Below are 11,225 nucleotides of genomic sequence, written 5' to 3'. Positions count from 1 at the left end.
CATTGCTCTCGTCTCAGTGAGATGAGAGTGTGTCTGTGCATAGGCAGTTTGGTCCTTTGACCTGAGTGGAATGTGGCTCCCCAGGGGGAGGGGAGATGGCAGGTACAGGCAGATATTTGTACCAAGATTGTTCTAGTAGCACGTTGCAAGAACCCAGGGGTTATATGGAGGCTACACTCAGGTAGCAGGATAACAAGATTGTGCCCTTGTATATGTAGCTGAGATTTCTCCTGAATGTTTGACCACAAACATTCTTCTGGGTAGCTCCTCTAAAAGCCATTCTCTGATGACATTTATTCCACCCTGATCCAGGTGACCAGTGTGGATATAGTGAAGAGGCTCATCCGCAGGGCCTTGGACCAAAATTTGTTGCAGCATGAGGATGTGGACAACTTTGAGCTGCTGAGAATGATTCCTCTGCATGAGAGTAAGTAGGACAATCAGACAGTGGGGAGACATGATCCACAGTGGGCTCAGGATAACTCACAGCCAAGAGAAAGTGGGCCTTGGCCACAAAATACCAAAGTGTGGTGGGCCTGGTGCAGGAGACCAAGTGCAGTGATGGGCGTGTCCAATGTGGAGGTGCTCAATGAGGCCCAAGGGGGCTGCTGAACCTCCCTAAATGTGTTCTCCCCTGGACCTGGTCTGGCAATGTGAAGCTAATATCCATGAGGGCAAGGCAGAGAGAGGCTCAATCCATCATCAGTTTGGTTTATGGCTCACTGATAAGGATGCCTTCAAATAAAGAGGAAGAGAACATGGGTCCTGATTGCATCAGCATTGCTATGGACGGAAGCAGCACAGGTCCCAATCCATGGCCAGGATATGAGAAGTCCTGCCTACTCACAGGAATGTCAGGATTGCAGCAACTGGGAACAGGACTCAGTGAAGAGGAAGTCAAGGCTAGGGGACAGCCTGTTTGGGTTCTTTTGGGAACAATTCCACGTTCTCTGTGCTTGGGTGCCCATCTCCTGAAGATATCAGAATGGCCAGGTTATTATTCCTTCCAGCAACAAAGAAGGGCTCTGAAGAACAGAGGCCACAATGCTGAGCTGTCCACAATGCCAGTGCTCTTTCCTTTCTTGTGAGCCAAACACTCCTAGCCTTCACCATCCCAGCCTGTCCACAATAGAACCCACCATCTGTAGGGCACGTAAGTGAGTTTTCCAATTTTCCCACACCACCTCATTTGGGTTGGCTCTGTCTCACACATGAGGAAGACTGAGGTGCAAGGAGCTGGGCAAGGGGCAGTGTCTGCGAATCTCAGGGACTTGGGAGGCAGTGCAGGGGGATGGGGATTTCCAAACAACCTCAGAAACTTAGGGAGACCCTGTACCCAAGTAAAAAGGCCTGGGAATGGTCTCAGTGCTTAATTGCCTCTGGTTTTATCCCTAGTACAAAAATAAGCCAGTCAATAAGGAATTACCAAACTGAGAATCTACGAAGATGATTTCAGAAACAGACTTTCAACCCAAGCATCAGTTGAGAGCAGGCTCCAGACCAGGGGAGGTTTGTGTGTAACAGACGTCAAAAGGGAGGACTACGGGGGGCCTGGAACCCACTAGGTGTGATGGCATCTATGCCTTATGGCAGGAGGGTGGCAGTGATGCTGGCCCTCTCCTAGATTTTGGAAACCTTGTTTTCATTGGGGAAACTTTATGGAGGTGGAATCTATTTTAGCAATCCTGGTCCAGATGAGGTGCGGACTTCCACAGGTAGAAGCCTATCCAGAATACGATGTCTGTTAGGAAGTCTTTCCTGACTGTGACAATGACAAAGAAAGAAAGTCACTTGTCTTTGGTCTTGGTTTCACTCCTGGCCATTGATTGAGAACTGATTTCATCTTGGACTACTGAACAGAGGCTGCATCTGGGCAGAAGAGTGTGATAGATTTGAACTCCTCAGGATGCCCCACCATTGCCAGAGATATAAGGAGAAGGAGGAGGAGAAAGAGGACACAACTGAGTGGGGAGAGGATCACACGATGAAGAGCAGGAGGAAGAAGAAGAAAAAGAAGGAAGTGAACAGAAGGAAGGGTGGAGGGAGATACACAAGAAGAAGAACAAGAAGGAACCATGTAAGAACAAGAAAAAGACCCAGAAAGAACTACAAGAAGATGCAGGACAGAAAGAAGAGCCAGAAGTAGAACAAAAACCAGAATAAAAGTACCAAGCAGACAGCTCATGATGAGAAACAAGGGGAAGGAGAGCGAACCTAGAAAACAATAGAGTTCTCCAGGGCACCACCCTGCTGAAGTCCTCCCATGTCCATGCCCAACACACCTCTGATGGATACCACCTCCCCTCCACGTAGTCATCCATGAGTGGATTCATCCAGGGCAAGGGGATGAATTCGCCCACCATCCAACGCTTCCCTGAATGCCCATGTGTGAGCATGGCTGCCCTGGGGAGAAAGGCCTAAGCACAGGAGCCTTTGCCAATCCTGATGCAGAGCCTAGCAGTGTCCCTTTGGCAGATCCAACCTGCACTGAGAAGTTCTGGGCCCAAGGTGCTGTTTCCATTGCCTGGTGCTCTTTTGGTTTAGAATCCTGTACATCATCTTCTCCAGGGAAGAATCACTGAGGGAGTCTTTGGTGGCACTGTAGCTGGATAGGAGGGCTCTCAATTCTGGTGCAGGCTCGCCCTGGCGGAGACTCTCAGGGGTTGTGTGTGTTTTGTGGTAAAATCCTTGAGTGCCATCTAACAATTCTCTCCACTTTGCTCTGCAGAAATCAAGGCCCCTGACCACTCACCCATGTATCAGTCTAGGACCCCGCGGATAAAATATTTCATCGTGAGGAAACGCCGCGAGGTCAAGAGAAAGGAGGTAAACACCTACCTTATTCAAGCTGTACTTGTGTTGCCATTCCACTCCCACCTGGGGAAATAAGAAGCCTGAGCACCTGGACATATGTGCTAGAAGCCCATAGAGCCAACTGACAGGCTGGGGTGGCTTTCTGTTTCTGGGTTTGCTGATGTTCCATCCCCCACAGTTCTCAGAATCAACCTGCAAGTCCTCCAGGCCGCATTTCCACAAGCAGGTGGGAGACACCTGCTTAATTCGTGTCCACTTAGAAATACAAAGTGCAAAGTCGGCCAAGAAGGTCCTGGTAAGCCTGGGAGCAGGGGTGTCCCCTGGTGCTTACACCTGGGTGGGGAGGAGACACTGGTCCAATACCATGGACTACTCATGCCCTCTTGAATTTGGAGCTTCTGGATGATCAGGAGGATAGATGGGAATCAAGAAGGGAGAGGTCAGTGTGAAGGGCTGGAGCTGAGATGAGGGAGAGCAGCAGCTTGTCCACCACCATGTCTGAGGGAGTCTGTGTGTCAGGTGGCAGCATGCAGTCCAGAAGGGCAGAGGCAGGTATAGGTGACAGATGAGAACAGGCCAGGACCTAGATTGCAGGTTCCACTCTATGGGATGCTGACATCTATGGAGGAGGACAGCAGTGTGAGGTTCTGCATGTTCCTTGAACAAGGAGCTGAGAGGGTCTCTCTGCAGAGTCAGTATGGATGTGGAACAAGCACACTAAATGTCCAGGTAACCCAATGACCACCCTTGCTGGATGAGGTGCCCTCCTACACCCCAGCCAGCACTGAGCCTCTGGAGGCCAGGAGCTCTCGTGGCTATGTTTCAGCACTCCTGTGTGTGGTCATGTTCCTGGGTCTGATTTGGGCCCTGGCAATCCAGACCAAAGCCTGTAGGTTTTGTGCCTAGGCCATTCCCAATGCCGCCTGCATCCTCGGGCTGACCTGGGATCTTGGAGGCTATTGTCCAATTCCTCTCAACTTGTGGGATGAGATTGCATCTGTATGCAGGTAGTGGGGTCCTTTCACTTGGAGAGAAGTGCAGCTGCACAAAGAGCAATGGCAGGTCCAGGAAGTTATGTACAAGGATTGGGCTAGTAGCCTATGGGAAGAGCCCACGCGATGAGCAGGAGGTCAGCCTCAGGTAGTAGGGTCATTGATGTTGCCCTTGTATTTAGAGTCGAGGTGCCTCCAGAATGCCCCTGCCCACTGTCCTTGAGTAGTCACTTCAAGGCCCATTTCCTGAAGGCCTGTCTCCCATGCTGCTCCAGGTGACCTGCCAAGATCGGGCTCCTGTCATCATCCGCAGGGCCCTCGACCTACACTTGCTTACTCAGGAGAAGCCGGAGGATTATGAGCTGGGCCAAATCATCTCTCACCGTCAGAGTAAGTGGGACAATCAGATGACAGAGAGCAAGGGTCAGGATGTGGACTCACGTCAACTCTTAGCACCAAAGTGTAGTCTCTGACCCCCAAGAACACTCCAATAGGTGTGTTGGGTTCGTGCACAAAGCCAACTGCACTTCTGCTGGTGGAAGGTCTCGAGGTCCAATGGTATACCCCAGTGGATATTGTGGCTCCCCACCAGGTGCCTCCCCTGTACATGAACAGGTATCCAAAGCTGACATCTTTGAGGAGTGAGGAGGAAAGCCTCTTTCCAGGAGCAGTATGCTTTCATGGTCTGGGATAGGAGTGGTTTCAGAGGAACATGGAATGCATGGGCTAAAGAGGGAACTGGCATTTTGTGGACTGAAGCAGTAGGATTGAAAGCCTTCTGTGTGACCAGAAAACCTCTGCCTTGGCAGAGCATTGCCAGGATTCTAGCAAGCAGTAACAGGATGAAATTGGGAAGAAATCACAGCCTTGGAGACAGCTTGAATCATCTGTCTTTGCATAAATTCCATGGTTTTCTGTACCTGAGTTCACTTGCCAAGGAGTGATCCCAATAGCCAGGTTATGATCCCTAACTAGAGTCAGATGAGGGCTTCCTGAGCACGTAGCCACAAAGCTCATCTGATAATAATGCCAGCACTTTTTCGTTGGTTGGTTGGTTGGTTTTTGTGAGCCAAACACCACAGCAGCCATTATCCCAGCCTATGTATGCTGAAGACCACCATCCCTATGAGTTCTAGAATCACTTGTCTCCTATCTTAACCTACTGTTAGGTTAGTAGAATCAATGGAAGAGGAAGTCTGTCTGGGGCCTTGGTAGCCTTAGAAATTCATAGCAGAGATCTTGACATCCAACCCAGAAGGGATGGAGAACAGGCTCTAGGTTAGAGGAGGGTGACAGGAAACACGTGTTCAGAGGAAGGAGAAGCGGGCTGTTGTATTCTCCCACTTGGGGTCATGGCACCACTGGACCATACACCATGTTGGAGGGAAGCATTCCCTTTGCTGGCCTTTGGAACCATTGTTCTCAATAGAGCAGCATTTGGAATGTGGCCTCCATTCTCAGAAGCCTGGTTCACATGGAGGTGGGCTCCACCAATGCAGAAGCATGGCTCTAATGTGGTATTTGTGCTGGTCAGCCTGTCCTCACTGTGGCCATACTTGAGGAATCCTAGGCCTTTTCTCTGGCTTTCACAACTTTCTCTTTGGTTGTGTACTGAGGCTGTCTATAAAGCTCTAGTGTGTGGCAGTGGAGAGCTTCTCAGCCCTTGCCAAACAGGCATAGACTGGGAGAGAGAGAACAAGGCTGGGAGAGAGGGAGAGAGAGAAAGATGGAGAAGGAGGACCTCTACTTGGAGAATGAGGATTCAGTGGATCCTACAGGAACAAGGTATTATTGCCCAGGGCGCACCCCTGTTTAGGTCTTCCTCCAACCACGCTCAACCTTTCTTCCAGTCCCTCCCACCTCCCAGTAGTGTATTCATCTTGAATGAGAATTTTATGTTGACACCAGAGCACTCACCATCCAATGCTTCCCTCCAAACCCACTCATGAAGATGGCTCATGTGGGGACTGAATCTTCGGCACAGGAGCCTTTTGTGGGAGATTTCAGATGCAAACCCTAGTGGTGTACTTTGGCAGATGTAAGAGGACCTGGGATGTTCTGGAGTCCAAAGCTTTTGGTAGGAACCGACATTAGGTCTGTGGAAGTGCTCTGCCTAGTTCTTCCTCAGGGAGGACTGTGGAGGCTGTCTTGTTGGTATTGGTGCTGAATTGGAGAGCTCTCAGGTGTGTGGCTCTGGCCTTTTCTGGCACAGGCTCTCAGATGTTGGGGTGTCCCAGAGAGCACCTCCTGAGCCACCTTATTTTGTATACCCCTCTCTTTCCAGAGCTGAGGAGTCCAGCGCAGGCCAACGTATTTTACACAAAGAACCCTCACAGAAAACCCATCTTCGTGCTGAGGAAAAGGAGCCTCCCCCAAAATAATGATGAGTGGATCCAGCCTCAACCTCCCTCTCGTCCTACAAAGAAGGCTCCAGCCCTCCTGAGGATGCTTGCAAAACCATTCTGCTGCTGTGTGCCTGGGCAGGGCTGAGGCAGCCCAGGAATATTTACATTGATAATTATTTTCTTCAAAGTTTGTATCTATAGTTTGCCATTGTCCTTGACCTTGTTTAGTAACATAGTTGTTACTCTATCCTGTATTTGTTGTTTCCATTAATATATTATTATTTTAAAATATATATGTTTTTGTTTCCTGATCTACTGTGATGATTTGAGTATACTAAATGTAGCAGTGATTCCTAAAGGACACATCCAAACCAACAGGAAGGAATGTTTCCTTGTATTAGCAAGAAGTTTGGTTTTTAGGAGTTTGGCAGATGGCATTATCTGAGTCAGTTTTCCAATGGGGACAATGAAGTATCGGCTATCTTGGTACAAATACAAACAAAGACACACTAGAGCGCACACACACACACACACACACACACACACACACACTAGAGCACACACACTGACTGAGCGATTGGAAATATATATATATACATACATATATATATATATATGGTTTTTGATGAAAATTCTGCATTTGATGATAATGAATGCCATGCATCTAGGAATCTGTAGACTGCAGACAATGAATGGATGCCTACTGTTGTCTGGACTGGTCTGCAAAGTCCTGTAGCATCTGAGCATGTGTGAGGGCTGTACAGGTCTTGCCAAAAGTCCAGGTCTGATGATCCTGCACAAAGCTGAGCTAGTGGTCTCCAAAACAGCATAAGGGCCAAGGAGAAACACAGTTCCACACAGAAGTTGGGAAGCTACCTTATGAAGGTAATCATATGTATGGGATCCTCTTGCTAGGTCCCTTTCTCCATTGGGCCAGAACTGTTTTCTGAATGTGCTTGCTGAGAAGAGCTTGGAATTTTCTATCTGAAGCAGTTTATGCAAGCTGCTTCCACTTGCAGGAACAAAGTGTGTTCTCATTGACCACTTTGGGCTTTCCCTGGTTCAACTAGAGTGTGTCAGAAGCACTTGTAATGATTGGCATTCACGGTTTCACATTGAAGCCTCTGTGCCATCTGTCAACCACTGATGGCTGCAAGTGGGGAATGGAAGCCATTTGCTGCAAGCAGTTTCAACTTGCAAGACTGACTTTGTTGTAAGTAGGCACATGGTGTTTTCTTCTGTGTGAGCTAGAAGAAAGAAAAATTGCTCCTTACAGGTGACAGACATGCTTTCACATTGAAGCCTCTGTGCCATTGATCAAAAACAGTTCACTCATTTGGGTACCTGCACTTCAAGTGTATATTGTAAACAAATGTGATAAGTGGATGTCAGTGAGACTTTGGAGAACTGATCTTCTCAGCTGGTCCTCTTTCCTCCTGCAAGTTGGTGATCTCTTTCTGGTGCACTTTGTGTTTCATGCCTGAACTGTGCTCTGAATGTGCTTGATGAGAACAGCTTAGAAGTGCAGAAGTAAAACTGTTTGTGGAAGCAGCTTCAAGTAGCACAAGCTAACTTGTTCTCAGTGAGCACATGGTGATTTTTCCCAGGTTGAAGAAGTGTGAATGAGAATGGCTTCTCAGAGCTGGTAGGCATGTTTGCATTTGGCAAACTTTGCCATCTGTCACACACAGTTCCTTGCATGCAGAAACCTGCATTTCAAGTGTTCTCAGAAAGGTCCAATGAGTGGGTTTCCATGGAATTTTGTGGAGTTCATCTTTTCAGCAGTCCTCGTTGCCTTCTCAAAATTGGTGATCCTGGGTGCAAGGCCTCTCTTGTCAGCCAACATTGTATTTTGGGCCTGACCTCGGTTTTGAATGTGCTTGCTGAGAGTAGTTTGGGAGTGCAAAAGTAAAGCAGTCTCTCAGCAGCTTCAACATTCAGGAGCTCATTTTATTCTCAGTGAGCACATTGGGGTTTGTCACTACTTAAACTAGCATGAAGAACCACCACTTCTCAGAGGTGGCAGTTTCCCTTTGAAGTGTTTGTACAATTGGTCAGTGCGAGTTCAATGCAGGCAGGCACTTGGATTTCAAGTGAATTCTGTGACAAACAATTGAGCAATGGATTTCAATCCACCTTGGGGAATTGCTCTTCCCAGTGGGCCCACAGTTCTCCAAGTTGCTGACCTAGGTCCAAGGGCACTCTTGCTAGCACTCTTTGCATATGGGCTGAAACTGTGCTCTGAGTGTGCTTCCTGAAAATATTTTGGAAGTGCAGCACAGAAGAATTTTGGCAAGCAGCTTCCACATTAGGAAATGACATTTTTCTCATCGTGCCCATTGAGCTTTGATCCTGGCTGAAGTAGCCTTAAATCCAATGGCTTCTGAGAGCTAACAGGCACAGTTTTCATTGGAAACAACTGTGCTCTTGGTCAATGGTAAGTTGGTTGCTGTCAGGCACCTGCAGTTTCAATGAGTTTTTAGAAAAAGGAGACCAAGGGAATACAATGAAACCTGTGCAATTCATTTCCTAATCAATGTTGGTGATGCTAGACCAGAGTGGACTTTTGCAAGGATACTTTCTCATGTTTTTTGCAGGAAATGTGTTCTGAATGTGCATCCTGAGATGCATATGTAGGGGGCAAACAGAAAAATTTTGTGCACAAGTAGCTTTGTTCTCAGTGAACACGTGGCGATTTTTCCCTGGTTGAACATGCAGGAAGCAGAACCTCTTGTCAGAGATGATGGTACCATTTCACTTGGAACCATCTATGCACTCAATAAAGCAGAGGTCATTGTAGTCAGGCTCATGCAATTTCAAGATAGTTTTTAGAATCCGTTTGAGGAATGGATTCCAAAGAATCATGGAGGAATTGAACCACCCATCAGACCTATCTGAGTAACTGCTTTAAGGTACAAGGGCTCTCCAGCTAGTGCACTTTGGATATTGAGCCTGCACTGTTCTCTGAATGTGCTCAGTGAGAAGAGTGTGAAGTGCAGAAGAGAACCAGGGTGTGCAAACAGCTCTAGAGTGTGAAGTGCAGAAGAGAAGCAGGGTATGCAAACAGCTTCAATTGCAAGATGTAAAAGTGTTCCTAGAGAGCACATTGGGATTTGGGCTTGGTTGAACTAGTAGGATTTGGAACCCCTTCTTAGAGCCAGCAGTCCCGGGCTTTACTTAGAAGTTTCTGTGTCTTGTATAAAGCAGAGTTTGTTGCTTGTGGGCCTTTCATTTCCAGTGAGTTTTCAAAAAAAATTGAGAAAAGATTTCAATGAAACTCTGGGCCATTGATCTTGTCAACCGTCCAACTTTCCATGTGAATACTGGTGATGATGTTAGGTCCAAGGGCTCTCTGGGTAGCACAATTTGCACTTTGGGTGTAAAGTGTTGACTGAACGTGCTGGCTGAGAAAAGCTTGGAAGTGCAGAATGGAAGCATTTTGTGCAGGCAGCTTCCAATTGAAGGAACGGTCTTGTTCTCTGTAAGCACATTGGGTTTTGTTTCTGGTTGAAGCTGCATGAAGCAGAACTGCTTCTCAGAGCCGGCACTCTCACTTTCTCTCTGAAGTATCTGTTCCATTAGAAATGCAGGTTCCCCTCATGAAGGCTCCTGCGTTTCTATTTTGTTTTCTGAGTAAGGGGCAACCATTGATTTCAGTGAAACATTGGCAAATGGATTTTCTTCAGAGGGCAGCTTTCCTCTTTAAAGTTGGTGATCAGAGCTACAAGGGCTCTCTTCTAGGTACACTTTTCCTATTGGGCCTGAAGTGGGTTCTGAATGTGCTTGCTCAGGAGAACTTTAGAAGTTCAGAAGTGAAGCGGTTCATGCAAGCAGCGTCCACTTGCGGCAGCAAAGAGGGTTCCCAGTGAGCAATTTGTGGCTGTCCCTGTTTGAACTAGAGTGCCACAGAATGATGTGTAATAACTGGCAGACACAGTTTCACTTTGAAGCCCTTGTGCCATCAGTAAATGTGTTTGTTGCATGTGGGTCCCTGCATGTCATTTATCACTAAACTCATCCAAGTCCAGCAGAACACGAAGCTCACATATTGGCAAGGAAGGCTGTGCTTGAAAACATCTCAAGCCTTCACGGGTGTCTTCAGCTGAGAGTCTGTAGCATTTCCTCCTGGGGCCTCTTTTCCAGTGATGCTGCCACCCTGCCCTCGCCAGCTTCCCTCCCTTTCCCATCTTTCCTCTCTCTGGTCCACTCCTCAGATCCCATCCTCCCTTAAATAGGGCCTCATCCAGGAAGCCTGCCCATGTGCCTCCCACTTGATTCAAACTTCTCCAGTGCACTTGTTGTCAAAGCAGGGAGTCTGAGGAGAGAGGGGTTCTCCTTTCTCCACATTGAAGTCTCTCAACAGGGAGGACTCTGCTTTGGAGAATGAATCTTCTAAATGTTATTGGGCTGGCTTTTGAAATCTCGTGTGGTTTGGCTAGATGTAGAATTCTTCCATAAAATTAAGCATGATGTACACTTAGAGAGCATTTTCGCTTCCTTCAGGGTGAAGCAGAAGCCTGCATTCCCAGCTGCACAGAAGTGTCTGAGGGCCTTGTCTCCCTTAAAGCCAAAGAAGAAAAACAGGTCATTAAACAGGCACATGGATTAGAGTACATGATCATCCCTCCTTCCTGGAGCCTTCCACATACCCATCTTCCACATTCACAGAGCAATGCTTGGCCATTCTCAAGACCAGGAGACCATGATACTCACCACCAGGAAGTGAATAGGAACATGAACAGAGCAGCATGGATTGCAGAAGGTGGCACACCAAGGATCTGCAGCACAGCTGGTAGAACACAAGAGCTTAACTTCAGTATTGACTTTCTGCCACCTGCCAAGTATGATATTAGTGTCAAGCACAACATGCAGACATGCAAGTAGCAGGTGACACCCCACATCCATTCACAGAAGTGGGCAACATCTTCATTGGAACAAGGAAGTATCTTATCCTTACTCATAAAATTCATCAGACACAAAGAATAAAATGGATGCATTTTATTCTTTGTGTCTCATTTCACTATTATGTAACTGTTGGATAATTAAATAATACCTCCTCCAAAATAAAAAGTAT

The 11,225-nt window shown here is 47.4% G+C and overlaps 2 long non-coding RNA genes across 2 annotated transcripts; both read left to right on the top strand.

The window, feature by feature from the left end:
• The first annotated feature begins 306 nt into the window (after nt 1-306).
• LOC144372098 (uncharacterized) lies at nt 307-3,085 on the top strand. The gene is made up of 3 exons (XR_013432151.1): nt 307-427; nt 2,729-2,826; nt 2,993-3,085. It is a non-coding gene; the product is annotated as an uncharacterized LOC144372098 (long non-coding RNA).
• Nucleotides 3,086-3,109: 24 nt separating this feature from the next.
• On the top strand, nt 3,110-6,462 carry LOC144372095 (uncharacterized). The gene is made up of 2 exons (XR_013432148.1): nt 3,110-4,196; nt 6,091-6,462. It is a non-coding gene; the product is annotated as an uncharacterized LOC144372095 (long non-coding RNA).
• The last annotated feature ends 4,763 nt before the right edge of the window (nt 6,463-11,225 follow it).

The sequence above is a fragment of the Ictidomys tridecemlineatus genome, chromosome Y (assembly GCF_052094955.1).
Source record: "Ictidomys tridecemlineatus isolate mIctTri1 chromosome Y, mIctTri1.hap1, whole genome shotgun sequence".
Lineage (NCBI taxonomy): Eukaryota > Metazoa > Chordata > Mammalia > Rodentia > Sciuridae > Ictidomys > Ictidomys tridecemlineatus.
The sequence above is the reverse complement of the archived record's forward strand: the minus strand, read 5'-3'. Positions and strand labels throughout refer to the sequence as shown.